This window comes from Ambystoma mexicanum, chromosome 5p, assembly GCF_040938575.1.
Source record: "Ambystoma mexicanum isolate Mex_15411 chromosome 5p, UKY_AmexF1_1, whole genome shotgun sequence".
Classification (NCBI taxonomy): Eukaryota; Metazoa; Chordata; class Amphibia; order Caudata; family Ambystomatidae; genus Ambystoma; species Ambystoma mexicanum.
In genome coordinates, this window is record NC_090930.1 from 664307558 (window position 1) to 664323305 (window position 15748).

Below are 15748 nucleotides of genomic sequence, written 5' to 3' on the forward strand. Positions count from 1 at the left end.
TAACAACGTGCCTGGCAGGCAACCATAGGGTCTTGAATAGGTCACAGGGTACAATGGCAAGTGACCGGGAGGGTCTCAGATAGGTCACAGGGTGCAGTAACTAGCGACCAAAGGGTCTAAATAGGTTACACGGTACAATATCAAGTGACCGGGAGGGTCTCAGATAGGTCACAGGGTGCAGTAACTAGCGACCAAAGGGTCTAAATAGGTTACACGGTACAATATCAAGCGACCAAAAGTGTCTCAGCTAGGTCACAGGGTGCAGTAACTAGTTACCAAGGGGTTTAAATAGGTCATACGGTACAATGGCAAGCGACCAAAAGGGTCTCAGATAGGTCACAGGGTGCAGTAACTAGCGACCAAAGGGTCTGAATAGGTCACGCGGTACAATGGCAAACGACCAAAAGAGTCTCAGATAGGTCACAGAGTGCAGTAACTAGTGTCCAAAGGTTCTAAGTAGGTCACACGGTACAATGGCAAGCGACCGGTAGTAATGCAAATGCCTTGACAATGCCGTATGCCTATCTAGACAATATATGTAGCAATACATTACCACCCCTGTATCTAGGACCGATAATACATTTTCTGTTTACTACAATGCCATTGGCCATATGCAAAAATGTTTAACTAACACTCAGGTTTGGCACACTTCAACACACAATGTGTTCTTCTGTTTTTGACAATGCCAAAATGTTTAACGGACCAATAACCCCAGCATTGTGTTGATGTATAACTTTTATCTGACTTAGTCATTTTTTTCACACATGTGACTTTATTAGGCCACAGAAAAATGTTTAGCAAAACATGGGTTCCATCCAATAATTCAGTACACACCAGAGTGTTTTTTCTGTTCTGAAATGCCGTAGACCTAATTAGACAAATATATATCACTGACAAAACACCCCAGCATGTTGTCGAGGGATAACCATTGTCTTACTCAGTCACACATTCCGCTTTGTTTTTTAGGACGCCAGGTAGTCCTCAGAGTAACCGCCTCATGCCAGGTCATCTACATGCATCACCATTGACAAACCCACTCCACCAATATGCCTGCAGTACTTTTCAGAAATGTCTTCTTTCCGTGCCTACGTGAATCTACACGCCGGGACCACAATTCCCATCATACCTCGGCACTCACGTGCTTATAGTACCGTGTAGCCTATCAGGGATACTTTCACTTTCCTTTTCCGTGATCGCTACACACCCCACATTCCATTGGCCCAAGTGTTGCACCACGATTGGCTGTGCCAATCAGGGGGCGGGGCTTCGGTTACAGCCGCACATTTCTAACCCCGGCACCTCCGAGCGCACATCGATGCTCATTCAGTGATGCAGTGCAGCTCCTATAAGTAAGTCAATCTGGCCACCGGGCCCCCTTTGTCTTCTTTTGTTACTTAATACGTCCGTAGTGTTCTCGAACGTTTACTTGTCATCCACGTCCTTAGGGTGCCCCCAATTGTATGCACACACACAGTGACAAACGGCGCACTTGGCCCCCTGACATTTCACACTACGTGCCGTAAACGTAATTTTCCTTTTGCCTTGTTAATGGCTATAGCACGCACTTTGACACTTGTAACCCCGAGCCCTTTATTTGCATGCCCTCACCTGGCACTATTTTCCGCCTCACTTGTGACTTAGGCCAGAGCATCCTTCATTTTACTTACTACATGAGGGACCACCCACCCACCATCACTTTGGCTTTTGCAACATCTTTTTGAGGCATTAAACTCTGAGCAACTAGGTGCCATCCAGCACCTCACATATAACTAAGTCCAGAGCATAGTCCCACAGCTCTGCCTTTACACTGCTGCACGCCATAAGCAGGTACGCAGCACAGTATTCTGGTCCTACATTCACAGATCATACTCCTTTTCTCTTAGAACGGCTGAGAGACAAACGCCACTCACGGGCACAGCCACATCCTGAACCACCAATCATACCCCGGATCGGCGGAGTGATTTTCACTCAAGTCCACAGAGCAGTATACTCAACACACCGCCACACCAGTCTCCATTTCATTTTCCAGTTGGATACTGTGAGAAGCTTCATCGCTGCATCGTCTTTTGGATGGTAAGACTCTCAGTAACGCACTCTCAAGTGCCTTTGCTGACACCAATCAGTCACTAATAAGTATTCAAAATGATAAACTAAACAGAGATCCCACACGACCTTAACTACATTTCACTAATTTATTCCAACAGATACCACAACGACAGTGTTACCCTTCATCCCCATCCTGAAGAAGGCCACGCCAACAACTAGCTCCCAGTTACCGCTACATTTGGCCGAAACACTACAGTGTCGATCTGTGACACAACACCATTTTTTCATCTTTCTGTTCACACTTGTTGTTGTGTGTTATTTTGTATAATACCCATGGATCGTTAGTGATCCTGTGCAGCACTTACTCTTGTCTGTCCTGAATGTCCGCAATGTGCTTTAGAGATTGTGCACCATTTTGTACACAACACCCTCAAACACCCAAGAGGGTGGTACTTAGCAGTACCCCTCACTGTTAAATTGAATTCTGTCTGTTGTCTGTTAACTTGTGATTTAGCAAAACTAAGTTTCGTTTTTGCAACCTTTTTTGAGATTAAATATATTGATCCAAAATCTTGTTGTGTTGATCTCTCATCCTGATTCTTTCTTTATTATTATCATCAGATTGGGTCCAGATTCCTTGCACACATGTAGACCACGCTGTACGAAAAACTGAGGAAACGATGTATTTCCTGTGGAGCTGTTTTTCTGTCATTTTTTTCTGTTTCCTCAACCTCTCTCCTCTTATATTCAGCCATTCTTTTATCTGTGGCACTCTTGCAGCCCCCCTCTCAGGCCCCCCAACAGGGTACAGTTTTAATGTTGCTCTCACACTTATGTCACTTGTGTCCTTTCTGTTCTTATGCTAAAAATAACAAAGTTCGTTTTTCAAATTTTTCTACCAACTCTGTGGCTCCCTGCGGAAAACTGTGAAAAAAATATTGGCGACCTACACTCACTATGCACAAAATCCCCCAAAACAATGAGTTAGAGATAGGCAGACAGAGAGCGTGTGGCGCTCGATTAACATTGAAATAAATAAATAAATAAATAACAATGTAAACAATTATCTGGACTTTTCCTTAAAAAAATAATTAAAAAACAACGGGGTGGGGTGTGGACAGCAGCATATCCATGTGGATGTGGAGTCCGTGACCTCTTAGGCCGCCATCCTTGTTTGGTGTAGGATTCATTTTCAAATTTCCCTGAAAGAGCATCGATGGGTGAGAGCAGAATGAGATGGCAGATGTGAATTTCTGAACAAAAGCCGCAGAGATTCCCTCTTGGTAATGCAGGAGCAGCCCAGGGGAGGTTCAATTGTCATAAAATGGAGCCCGCATCTTCAGCAGCAGATCCAATCCTCTTAAAACTATGGAGGCTTAGATGGATTTTGCAGAAGTAGTGATTTTGTGGCTGGTATGCCCTATCTGTTCATCTGATGTGGTGTATATTTGAGAAGCAGACTCTCTGGGTACGGGGAAGCGGCAGTCCAGCACAGTTTCAGGTTCCTGGGGCTTCAAGTTGGTAAGAATTGCTCTACGTTGGCAGGTGAAATTCAGATCATCCGGGCGGGCCTGGGAGGGATACATAGCTTCATCCCTGGAAGACTGTGAGCACCCACAGAAGAAACGATGGCGCTGCTGGGCGTACCTCACTGTGCTGCATACCCTTTGATTGCCTCATTCAACCCGGTCATCCAGCTATTAGTTACATAGATCAGTTCTTGTGCTCAATGTTAAGGTTTTTGCAGTACATTCTTTGTATTGTATCCTTCTTACAAGATACTTTTTTCCTTTACCCTTACACCAGTGCCATTATGAAATTGCACAGCTGTATCAATTTAATTAAACATCTTGGTTCCAACAATGGGTATGTATTGGTAAGCAAACAATTAAGAACATGATTTATTGCCCTCTTAGACATCCTAGATTATAAATTCCCCATAACAATCTCCTCTGAGATGAGATTATGTTTTCACAGGCAGATGGATACATACCGAATTTGTTGATATTATGTATTTAAGGAAATGCGTTTCTTGGAAGGAAATAGTAGCTTTCTTTTGGTCATTTTAAATGTTACATTGACATATAATTTGATGACAGCTATCACAAATTCATGTACTCCATTATGTTATTTACCTGGGGTGTCGAGTACACGGATGCTCCGGGGACCAACCCCTGCCCTCTGGGAAAGGCCAATTGTGTGAAAGCCCCTATACATACAATGGGACTGTTTTGATTTGCCACCACTCCCGTTTCGACCCCACCATGAAAACCAAAAGTCTACACCCTTTATTTACAGATGTCTATAGCTTAATTTCACAACAATGGAATTGACACCCTCAACTGTTAGGAAGCTAGGATGGAAGTTCCACAATTGCTATATACAGGAACGAAAACATGTGGAGTCAATTTCAGAAAATTTACATAAACTATGCTGAAGTATCATTTTATGTGCACTTCGCATCCATTTTTCACATAGTGGGGTTTGATGAACTACAACGTTTAATATTCTTTTTTCTTGCTGATGGAAGGGTTGGATCTATATAGGATGTCTAATTGGTTTTTATGACTTATGCTGGATGTGATCTTTATGTTCAACAATTCCAATAAATGTATATATAAAACAAATGCAATGTTTCTTATGAATGTGACTGCTATTATGGTTTTTAACCATATGTGATATGTTGGCCTTAGACTATGTACCCAACTTTATTGTTCTTGTATTAGTAGAGTCCAGGTGTGCCTGTTTTCCGGTCTTCAAATCTGGGATTCTCTTGTTTATTTGTAAGACCCAAACATGTTCTAGCACGCCAGTGTCCATCATGGTGGCAGTTCACTGCCTACTGCTGACACCACCCATAGTTGGGGTTGCAACTGCAACTCTCACTGGCTCTTTGGGAGTAATGGGTGCACTAGCCATCTCAAATGCGCAATGTACAAATACCAATCAACATAATTTAACATAACATAACTAGTTGTGTCTTGAAGTGAGGAAACACATATCTAATTGCTTCTTTAAACACGTCCCCCTTGCTCCCATTTCCATCTAATTCTGTAGGTGCAGGTAAGTACACAATGCTGGCCACCTAGGCATTGAACAGAGAGAGAAAGCACATCCTTCCTATAGCAAAGTGATGAACTCAGGAAGACAAAATCCTCACTTGAACTGATAAACTTGCCTTACATTCCAGCAAGAAGTTCTATAGACCAGAACTCAGCACAGGGATTGCTCCTTGGCAGTGGCCTTTTGTTGGTTTTACACCCTGAAGCGGTGGGACTGGATGGACTGGCCTTGGTCCTCTCAGTGCTGTGTGCCCATTTGCTTTGCTATTGGCATTGGCCACTTGTCTATGCCAACTGTGACCAGGTGCTGGAGGGTGTATAAGATTCCGTGAATTGATGGCCTGACATGTGCATACGTGACCACACATCACTTGCTGACTGCATACCAGAAGGCAAAGGAGCAGTGCCCAGCTGACGGAGGCTCTTCATTTTCCTGGTGAGTGCATACAAATGAACAGATGCAACAAAGCCAGTGTTGTTTATGCCATGTGCCAACCATACCACTGATGCTGGTACTGCAGTTGCCTGGCTGCTGTCATTGCCACATGCTAGAGCCACCCAGCCTACTGTGGCTGTGCAGCTTGTTATTGCTGCAGCAGAGAAGCCATATGGGCTGACTGGAGCAGTACCTTCTAGCTCATTCTTATTCATGAAAATGAATAACTAACCTAGTAACCCTGGTGGAGCTCATCAGGTTCATAAATACTAATGAGCTGGCCAGAGTTGCATAGACACATGCCCCCTGCACTCTGTGGTGTGACTATGAGTGATTGAGAGTTGATAAAGTTGCTATAGCACGCATCTTAATCAAACTGAATATCAGACAATAAGTACTGGTGTTCTAAAATAAGTCTCAAGGCTCAGTCCTGGCAAACACCCCAACAAATTTAAGACTGGGGCCATCCCACTATCCACATACATGCAGTAGACTTGGGGTGGGAGATCTCCCACAGAAAGCGTGATTGATTACTGTACTTCGAGTAAACTGGATGTAATTGGGAGCATAAAGGGGGCCTCCCTTCAAACTCCTGAATAATGAGGTGGCCTAAACAAATGTACCAAAAAGATTGGTGCTATTAGGACTGGGATGTTTCATTTAAAACCAAAGGTCAAAATATAGGGATCGCCTCACTGAAGGACTCCTTAACAAATCAAAGTTATTGCAGTTTCTAGAGGCATTCCAAGATGGCCAATCCCAGATTATACAACACCAATTAAACACTTTTTAGGAAGGGATTTTGAATTCCATTACTGACTTTCCCATTGTCCTTCAGCACATATAGGAATGGAAGGCGACTAAACAGTCAGTGCTACAACATCTATTGTCTCAGCAAGATACTGCGGCAAAGCTGTCAAGCAATCTACAACTCATAGCGAAGGACTAGTATTGCAAGTGAGAGGACCTGGATCATCATTCTAGTAGAGATAATGTCAGTGAAAAGAATATCAAGGAAGGGATATCCCTTCCTTGATATACCTGTATGCAAAGCTCTTTCAACAATTTTTGGTCCCTCCTATTAAGATGAAATTGTTCTGGAGATCCCACATGAATTGGAACAGTAAAGCAAGAAGAATCAGAGAAACAATTGTGATGACACCTCCAATAGATACATAGAGCAGTTGCAACCGAACGTGAGGAACAATGCTCCTGTGCTAGCAGGATTTAAGTGCAATCACATCAGGGCTTGATGCCCTTCACTTTGGCACAGATGCAGGACCTTCAGAATATATCTAGGGAATTCAGCAACACGCAGGTCTAAAACACGTGCTTCTTACCATTCAGCCTTCAATTGAAGAATTTCCGCACTCACACTTTCCTTAAAAGGGGGATGCCATACATGGAAGATGAACATTTCAGAAAATGCAGCGAGCACCAGGATAAGATTCTCAGAGTTGACATTAGAATATTTCAGGGAGGCATGAGATCCAAGAGCTATCATCAACCCCCAACAAAGCAGTACCACAAGTAGCCACTCTGTAGAATCTACAGTACACTAATCTTCAACAGTCAATAGGGTTTTAAACTCAGGTTGGGCCACTGTTCAGAAGATGGGGAATAAAGGGTTGATGGTAGTAGGATCAGACTAAGCACTGGATTCACAAATATGCTGAATGTCAGTCTCAAAATACTGTGCTACGGCTCTCTCTGAGCCTGGAGACCTATAGGATGGCAGACAAGTCTGGTGAGTGTGTTGTGACTAGGGACTCATATGTGCTGATAGCGCACACCCCTCAAGCATATTTCAAACTGTTGTACAGATATTTGATCAATTTGCTATTGGTTCCACCTCATGTCCTTTGCATCGTCATGCATCAATTTTGGTTGCTGACAAACAAAAAAAAGTTTATTTTGTTGACTTGCAAGACAACGCATCATCCTGCGTCTACAAGGGCCACTATAACCTGACCAGCCCGTAAGACACCTCACCTTTATAGGTCACTGGCCACCTGACATATTTGAAAGCTAAGAACAGGAATATCCCACCTCTTGCAAACATAATAAATCCTTTCATTTTCATTCCTTCTTTGATATTGAGTTTCGAATTACTGTGTCACATGAAAGTCTTCCTCACACAGTTACCACCGACATGGTATGCGTATGCACCACTTCCTTCGTGTCGTGTTCTATGCTCTTTGATCAATCCTTTTTCCGTACCGCCATAACTACTTTAATGGGTCTCATTGGGTCAAAAATACTTAGCTCAATTCATGCAAGACAGCACTTTTCAGTCTAGCATTAATTGCATGCCCAAGAGTATGTTAGATTATAAACAATACTCAAGAAACCTTTTAATGATATATCAAAACATAGAAAAGTATGCGGGAAAGAAAAGCCCTGGAAATAATTGACTTGTTAATGTGGTGCCACAGAGGTGAATAAGAACACAACATTTCTTTTCCACACAATTTCCCTCCTTTGCACTTGAGTGCAACATAATGCAAGCATTAGATATGATTGTTTTATTACATGTTAGACAACAATACATACTTTCATGCGATCCAGGTCTATGCTGCCCGACCTTAAATATTCCTCTACATTCCCACATTACAATCTAAATGTTTATATTCATCAGAACGCCTATCTCTTTCTCTGATCCATCGTGATCATACAAAATGCCAACATGAATTCTTATACTGGAATAAAAAAATATTTTTCGATCTTTGAAGGGTTTTCAAGGTGCTTATCACTACTGTGTTCCTGCTATGTCCACGTGCAACAACACAATAATGTACCTGCCCAAAGAACAGAGAACTATATCAAACTCAAGGCTGTGGTAACTTAAGGTCTTTGTTTGGCCCTTTCCATGAATACACTCATATATCTGAGGGGATGCACAAGGTCGCATACTGGTTTTCCATCTTTAATGCAAGCCCCTATTCGTCATACGCAACCTTTAATATATGAATATCCTTTTGAACCTCTTTGATTTTCTGTACCGGTGGCAATAATTCTAAAAGGTTCTCAAATCTTGGCAGAATAAGTTGAGCCTAATACTGTCCACATGCCGGGTGTCACCTTCCAGCTGGCCAGAATATATTGTGTGTACTGAGTAAGAAATGGATAACATCTGGAGACAAAGCAATCATTTGTATCAAGCTATAATTTGCCTAATACCTGAAGAGTAGTAACCTCTGCATTTCACTCCCAGTATATTTGATTTCTCACTATTAATGAAATGACATCTAGATAACTTGATAAGACATTGCAGCTGTGGAGGCTTTAGCGGCCACAATAACCAATTCTGTCTCTAAGGGGTACTGGGAAATAAGTCACATAGTCTTAGACCGCTCTATCCTGAGCTTACCAAGTTCTGCATTCTGAATATCACCCACTTCCTTATTGTGCAAGTACCAAAGGCAAGGACTAAAAGGATGTAGGGACTTTATTAATCCGATCTTACAGATCTGGGAACCAACTAATGTCCATACTCTGCTCTGGGTTTTCCTGTAGGATATGTAACATAGCCAGGGCTGCTTCTGTATTGTTTCTGGTGACCTTCAGAAAAAAAAAACACATACATGGTACAATAACTGGAGCACTTTCGTTTGCATAATAAGTTTCTGCTTAACAGGTTAATGGGTGTGAAAGGACTAACAAGGAAATCATGCTTCTCAGGGATTGGCCCTAGGGTAATACATACTCGTTCAAAAACATGGCGTGGAGCAGGGGTGTTTGAAGTTCCTACCACATTTACTGATTTGCAGGATAAAGGAATGTTTGGGAAGCAGTCTGATTGAATAGCTAATTGACTGGCTTCTGTATCAACGAAAGATGAGATTGCTGTCATGATGCCTACCTCCAAGGAGCCAGGTCCGACCCAGCAACCCCAGAGGCAGGCATCATTTCCCCCAGGGGAGTGCCAGCGGGCCCAAGCTGGGGCCCTTTGGACGCAGTCCTGGCGCCTTAGGCGCCAGACTCATGTTGGACCTCTGTCCTGGCACCTTAGGCGCCAGGCTCATAAAGCTAGACATGTGTTCAAGTGTTTTAATGTGCACTTACCTGATGCAGACCATGCTGCCACATCCAGGCCCTCTTGAGGCCTGAATGGAACTACTTTACCTGTGGGACTACTTTCCACCCGGGTGTGGTCAGGGAAGGATACATACCTGATCGGTGGAAGGATACACACTTGGAACTTCTTCCAAAGCTACACCCTATCAGCAACTCACGCTTCGCGTTGTTCTGCTCCTCGCAGCTGGACGCTCACCGTGTCAGCTCCTGCATCTGGACTTCAGCCACGCCTGTCAGCATCCTGGGTCACCTGCAAAGGGAGACAAAAGACCTTACCTGCTAAATCAGCACCACGGAGACATCACACCGACGATCCTGAAAAGGAAGACATCATTTTTAAAAGCATTTCGCTACGATCGCTGCAGCGCTGCATTTCACTCACCTATCCTGGACGCCACCATCTTCAGCAGCGATCATCCGGATCCACAGCCACTTCCCAGAGCCTAGAGAGAAAAAGACAAGAACAAGGTGAGAGAAGGAAGGGAATAGGAAAAGCTCAGTTTCCTTCTAAGACTTACCTGTTGGGTCATTCCCATTTCATTTCGGGTCTTGCCGCTTCCAGGCATTTTCCGGACCCCGGCCCCTATGGGGAAAAAAGACAAAGGGCCTCATTCACGGAAGGCGGTGATTACCGGCACCGCCTTGGCGGAAAGGGGATTTACCGCCCCATTCCAAGGTTGGTGGGGCGGTAAATCCCCCTTCCGCCATTGCCCTTCCCCATTCCCATTTCTGCCCCATAGGGCTCTATGGGAATGCCGTAATTAGCTCCGAGGTCCCTTAGCGGGTTGGTTTTTAACGCCTGCAAAAAGCAGGCGTTAAAGCACCAACCCGCTGAGGGACTTCGTAGTAAGGCGGTAATGGTTAACGGTCACCGTTACCATTAACGGTGGCCGTTAACCATTACCGCCTTCCGTGTAATGAGGCCCAAAGACATTGAATGAGCGAATGCAAAGACATTACCCGCGCGCTCATCCAGAACTTACCTGTCATTTACTGGAACTGCACGTTTCACTTCGGGTCGGCGCCATATCTCCGGCATTCAGAACCCCGGCCCCTAAGGGGAAAAAGACAATGAACATTATTATTAAGCTTGGACTTTTGAACTTGCAACAGAACTTTTACAGAGCCTTACCTGAATAGTCAAGCTTACCTGAACTCCCATCAATCCTCAATCCAGTGAAGTAACTGGGTTTCAACGCGCCCCTGCATCAGAAGCAGGATGGAGAGCTCATCCTTCCTGACCCTAAGGTGAGACTTCACGGGGAATCGTGGAAGGGTATCGTGGAGGGTTGGAAGAGAGTGGGAGGCTTGAGCATAACTCAGTCAGTAGGTAATACTCCCTTTTCACGCACAGGGGAATATTCCTGCGAGCCAGAGAAGCCAGAGTAGAGGGGCCCTTCCTGTCCATCTACAGAGTCCTGCGCTTCACCATTGAAGAAGCATCAGCACTCGAAGCCAGACCTGCGCCTCCATGGGAATCAGGTGAGTGTTACAATTGCTTGCCTGTCAACTTTACACTGAACATATGGTCCATCCTGGTCTACATGTATTAGGGAGTTCATAGTGAAATCTTCTATCATGTCATATTGGTATTATTCTTCATCTGACTGCGTCTGGCATGGTTTATTGAAAGTACATTTCTGCTCATTAGCGTTGGGAAAGGTGCACGTCCAAGAGTGGGCCGAGGATTGTTTCTTTGGGGTCTGTATGGGCTGACCAGATTGATTTACTGCTTCTGCGCGTCATCCTCTCATCGCCTACCTCTTCCCTGGCCTCCAAAGTGTCCTCTAAATCCACAACTAACCACTGGGGGCATATGCCCCTGCATGATCTGCAACTGCAGCAACATAGGTTTGTTCTCAATATTATCTTTCTTCTGTTCCTGGTACACTACACAGTGATTTGCAAATAGCACTAATTCTAATAAGGGTTTGTCCTGCCTTATGTTCTCTGGCGAATCATCTTTTGCTGAGCTTCGTTGGAGAGCAGAGATATAGACGTTAGCTAGAGACTCTTGGGCTATCTCGTCCAGTTTCATGATACCTGAATGTTGAGTGAATATTACCTTCGAACACTCTAGGTAGTCTGCAGGGGGCTCTCACTTATTTTGCCTGCTGTTATTTATCTTGCCCCAATTTGTATTTCTGGGGCATAATTCAGTGATAGTAGTTTTAATATTGTGTCATCCCTGTTCTAGTGGGTCTCCCATCCCATGGCCTATTGCTTAGCATTGTGCTTGCTGCATGAGTCTCTGTCGTTGAACTGCTGAAGGCATAATAACCATCATGAGCTGATTCATATAAGCTCATGTGGGATTTTAGCACAGAATGACTGTCTGGTGCTCCTTAATGAAATACTGAGACTCCTCTCTAATACAATGAAAGTCTTTGGTCATGTTTCTCATGCAACTCTTCGTTGATGTGACCTGGACCATCTCAAAAAATAAATATCATCTGCTTCCTCATAAACCTGTTTAATGGGCCCCTGAAAGGTTTCATTGTGCCTCATTACAGGTCCGGTGGTAACACTGCCGGGGATACCGCTGGGATGCCACCTAACCCGAAAAAGATTATTGGTTCCTGACTTCCAGGTAACACCGGGGGATTACAACCCCAGCGGTCTGGGAAATCAGGTGCAGTAATTTCTAAGTCCCCATTTCTATGGGTAGTTAACGGTGCCAGTGCTTCTATTGCCTACCGTGGCCGCTGTGCCCGGCAGGGTCAGCCCTGGGAGGCACAGTGACTCTGGCAGGCAAACCCATAGTGATCCGATACGGAATCAACAGTGCTGGTAGCCTACCGGCACTGTTGTTTCTGGACCAGCATACTTATACTTGCAATGAGGCCCATTGTCCCATATATATACTGCTTCTAGTAAGGGACATGGAAAATGGAGAGGCTATGGGTATTTTTGTGCACCTAGGGGCTGTAGGTTTCGCCAAAACAGTTGACAGAGGAGCAAGAGCACTTAATGTTTAGGTCTCTTGTGCCTTGCAGGGGTGAAGGGGCTAATCAATGCTTGCTGCTCTCCTGTCTCCTAGGTGAGGGCACAGACTGAATTTATAGGTCTCTCCTGTCTTGTAAGGGTAGGAGTGAACACTCAATGTTTATGTCTCACCAGTGTTTCAGAGGTGACGGCACATATAACATTTTTACATCTCTTCTGTTTTGCATGGGTGGGAGAACACACTCAATAGTTACTTACCTCCTGTCTCACACTGGTATGGGCACATACTGAATCTTTACATATCTCCTGTCTCGCAAGGGTGAGGGTACAGATTGAATTTTTACTTTTTTAATTGTCTCTTTTATCTCTCCCAGCATTATAGGTGTTTCCAGTGCATTACGAGCGTCTGTTGACAGCAGCGTCATGGGTATTGTGGCTAGATAGTCATTGATCTCACTGTTTGTAGCCACGCTTTGGGGTGAATAGAGATTTTCGTAGAAGCCGAAAAACACCTCACAGACCTCTTCCACCTTAGTAACCACCACTCCATCCTGACTAGTAATACACGGAATGGATGTGTTGCCTCTCTCACTATGCACTGTGTGTGCTAGGAGCTTTCCCGGCCTCTCTTGCTCGCCATACCTACATGCCGCTGCCGGCATACCGAAGAAGTTCAGCTCCCTGTCTGCTGCTTCTCGGTATTCATTCAGCTGCGTTTTAATTTCTACGCTAATATGTGCTGACGGGCTCATGCATAATCCGCCTGTAGTTTTGCTAGGGAATCGTCTTGCCTCTTAAGTTCCCTATTGATATCGCGGATTACCCCAAATTCAGTGGACATTGCTACTCCCTGCGTGTACACTTTGAATGCCATACTTGACCTAAACATTGGATCTTGTAGGGACGTGGTTTTGAAACGCCATTGCGTTCTCTGGGGAGCTCCCTCCGGGATGTTCAGCCAGATCGACACAGGGGAATGATCCGACAATGTCCTGGGTAGTATCTGGGTCTCTGTTACCCAACTCAGCACCCTTTCAAATGTTAACCAGAGGTCTATATGGGAGTGCATATCGTGCAACGATGAATAGAAAGTGAAGGCCTTCTGTGTCCTATGTAATGAGGTAATGAGCGCCAAACGTCCCTCAAGCCCAGATCTACTATGTGCATGTGTATTGTACATGCTGAATTCGTCAGAGGTCTGGGCGCTACAGACGTGCAATCTAGATCTGTGTCTAGTATAGTGTTAAAGTCGCCTCCGCAGATCACTTGTGCAGTGGGATACTTGGCGCATTTTCGGAAAACTTCCTTATAGAATTACAAATCATCTACGTTAGGACCATATATGTTCATCAATAGAACTTCCACACCCCCAGCTTCCCTTGTACAATCACATATCTGCCGCATGCGTCACTTTCTGTTGTGTAGTGATTGAATGGGAGCACTCTGTGAACCAGAATCATGACCCCGCAGTCCCTGGTCGAGTAGGAAGTGTAATAGCGATTTTCCCCCCATCCGGGGCAACCTTTCGTACTTCGTGTTCTAATAGATGCGTTTCCAGTAAGAACAGTATCTGGGACCCTTGCCTGTTTACATATGCCATCACCTTACTCATCCTCATGGGTACGCCCAAGCCCCTCACATTCCAACTTAGTAACTTTACCCCAGTAGGCCCACCGCTAGCCATCATCGCTCACATGTCTCAGGGTAATCTCCATAACCCTGTATCTGCTTCCAATGCGGTATGTTGTACTCAACTTGTGCATTTTCATAACTGTTTGACCCCCCCTCCTCCCTCATAGTACCCCAAACTGTGACTATGTTCCATCCCATTCCCATACCCCTTACCTTCTCTACTCTGTTTAACAGAACTGTGCACTCGCATTGGGGATGACTGTTTACGTGGTGCTTAGAGTCCCGGCTTGTACATCATTAAGTCCTTATCCGGGCTCGCCACCATGAATACTATAAACCAACATTACCAAAACACATTATGAATTTACCTAATTGCTTACGAGGTGTAGCACTCCCTCATTTTAAGTACCATCCCAGGTGTACTATGTTGCCCTTTATGTACATTACATACCCCCGATTCTGGCATTGACCCCAATGTAACATTTAATCAAGGATTACCAAGGGCACAATCATGGCTGTCGTGTGTGCCAGCAGAGTCAGAGCGCTATGCACGTTCGGTACCCTCACAGGTATTTTGCACAACATTTTTACAGTTACTCCTCTTCTTCGGGTCATTGCTTCTCCGGCAGGGGGATGTTAGCTTCCACAAATGATGTGCCTCCTCCCTAAATGTGAAAAAGTACGTTTTGGTTTTGAACTGCATACACAGTCTAGCCGGGTACAGCATAGCATAGGGTATTTTGCGCTCTCTCAATAGCTTTTTGACCCCGACAAATGTGTGCCTCTCCTGCTGCAGCGCCAGCGTATAGTCTGGAAAAATGCAGATCACACTGGAGCCCATCTTCAGATTTTGTTTCTCCCTGTCTCTGTAGTTCATTAGCTGTGCTATTATTGGCCGGGGCAACGCGCCTGATTTAGGTCTTGCTGTCAGTGTTCTATGTGCACGCTCCACAACAAATATTTGAGACCAACCCCGGTCCCCCAGCAGGTCTTTTAATAGTCCCTCCACAACCAGTTCCATGGGGCCCTTCAGGGCATCTTCTGGTACCCTTATGATGCACACATCATTTCGATGCGTTTTCGCTTCGAGGTCTTCATATTTCATCTTGATGGTGCCTATGTCTTTTGCCATGGTTGTCACTGTAATGTCTCTATCATTTCCTCCACCGTGCCAATCCGTGTTCTGTTTCTGTGATGCGCTGCATAGCTTTTTCCAGCTGGGCCTGAATCGTGGTAACGCTGATAATAATGCCATCCAGCTTGTCGTTAATGGAGGCAAATCCATGGTGTATGATAGTCATGACTCCCTGTAGGTCTGTGGGTGGCGACAGTGGGGTTGTCGCTGGAAGTTCCTGCCCACGTGTCCCCTTGCTGCCAGCGTCCATTAGCTTAGTGTTTGGCTTAGTAAATTTGTCCATTGTACCACCCTTTTTCGAGGGTGCTCCCTTAGGCATTATATCGCACCACTGGGTGCCTTTACTGTGTCCAATACTGTGTATCTGTGTTGTAGGTAGGTTTAGGGACCCTTCCTTTGTCTGGCAGTAGTTTC

The 15748-nt window shown here is 44.8% G+C and overlaps 1 protein-coding gene and 1 long non-coding RNA gene across 3 annotated transcripts in view; one reads left to right on the forward strand and one right to left on the reverse strand.

Moving 5' to 3' along the window:
- Nucleotides 1–15748, reverse strand: part of LOC138481120 (glycine receptor subunit alpha-4) — a 1152059-nt gene that overhangs the window by 1080672 nt on the left and 55639 nt on the right. The window lies entirely within an intron of this gene.
- LOC138481119 (uncharacterized) lies at nt 1205–4673 on the forward strand. The gene is made up of 3 exons (XR_011274194.1): nt 1205–1349; nt 1884–2073; nt 2205–4673. It is a non-coding gene; the product is annotated as an uncharacterized lncRNA (long non-coding RNA).